Below are 1693 nucleotides of genomic sequence, written 5' to 3' on the forward strand. Positions count from 1 at the left end.
GTTGAGGGGCCTGTTGTCTGAGGAACTGCGGGGTGCGGGGGGGGTCTTTGGAGAGGAGAATCCGAAGGCTGGGCGATCTGACGTCTCCGTTTTCCTAAGATGGAGGCCTGTTCAGATTTCATCAGAGCACAACCTCCTACCTCAGCTCTATGTTCCAGGGAGACGGTTGCTAGGCGACAGCCAAGTCCTTGATTGCTGCGTTGCCAGGCAACAGGGAAACGGAAAATGGAGGGAAAAAGGAAATGGGGGATGGAGGAGGGTCTTAATGGGCCACAGCGCCCACTGGTGGAGAACCAGGGCCCGTGTATTTTCTGTTCTAGAAGGCATTTCTGAGTCCAGCTCTTCCGTAAGGCCTCCCTCTGAGAATGTGAGCAGTCTACCCAGATGCGAAACTAGGGCATTGGGGGTCATCTTGGGGGCGCATCTAACAGATTCCGATCAACGGGAAGGGAGGGACATGGGCGAGATTCTAGGGCAGTCTGTCCTCTGTGCCCTGTGCGGGCCTTACAGACAAGCCAGAGAAGCAGATTTGAGGCCACTGCTCAGTGGGCTTTAAGACTTGGGAAGGTGGGCGTTTAATGGGATAAAATTTGGAAAGAGAGGCCTTCAGGCTCAGTTGTTTGGGAGAAAATGGAGACCTCTGAGGCAGTCGTTTTAGGGTGTTGTGGAAGATTTATGGGCCACTGCAAATTGCAGGCCAGATCTTACTTTGGTGAATTTTTTTTTTTTTTTTTTTTTTCTGGGAGAGAGAGAGAGAGAGACAGCATGAGCAGGGGAGGGTCAGAGAGAGAGGGAGTCAACAGACTGAAACAGGCTCCAGGCTCTGAGCTGGCAGTCAGCACAGAGCTCGACACGGGGCCCGAACCCAGGAACCGCGAGATCATGACCTTAAGCGAAAGTCGGACGCTTAACCGACTAAGCCACCCAGGCGCCCCATTACTTTGGTGAATATTTTTGACGCTTGGGTGTGAGGGGATAGATCTGTTTGGGAGCACTCTTCTAAAACCGTGTTGGAATTCAGAATCATGGGGATGACGTGGAGATGTAGGAAGGGCAGCCAGGAAAAGGAGTGATGTGTAACCTTGAGGGGTGAAGAAAGGGGAAAGGGAAAGACCTATTAATTTAAAGGTCTGGGAATAAATCGAAGAGATTTCAGTAGAACTTGGAGGATCGGCCTCAAGATACATTAAGTACTCCCAGGAATTGGAGAAGGGTGTGTTCTTTTTTAAGTTTTTCTTTTTTAAACTGTATGTATTTAAGTGATCTCCACACTCAATGTGGGGCTTGATCTCAAGACCCTGAGATCAAGAGTTGCGTGCTCTTCCCACCAAGCCAGCAGGGCGCCCGCTGGTGGTATGGGAGCCGGGCATATTGGAAAATCATGAGTATCTCATTAGAAACAGGGATTTGGAGAGGGGACCCCAGAGGAATTTGAGGACTGCTTGTTTGGATGTTTACATTATAGCAAGGGTAATATTTGCACTCATTTCAAGGTCTCTGTTAGTGGATTGGGGGATATGATTTTAAAAGGGATGGTTTAAACGGTGGTTTCATTGGAGGGGACAGCCAGGGTCTGTGGTCCTTAAACTCTTGAAAAGCATTGTCTGGCTAACAAGTTATGGGGCTGGACTGCTGATTAGAATAGGAGAGATCTTGGCATCTGAGGGCACGGGGTCCGTTTTAACAGTCTTTG

This window comes from Crocuta crocuta, unplaced genomic scaffold, assembly GCF_008692635.1.
Source record: "Crocuta crocuta isolate KB4526 unplaced genomic scaffold, BGI_CrCroc_1.0 scaffold139, whole genome shotgun sequence".
Taxonomy (NCBI): Eukaryota; Metazoa; Chordata; class Mammalia; order Carnivora; family Hyaenidae; genus Crocuta; species Crocuta crocuta.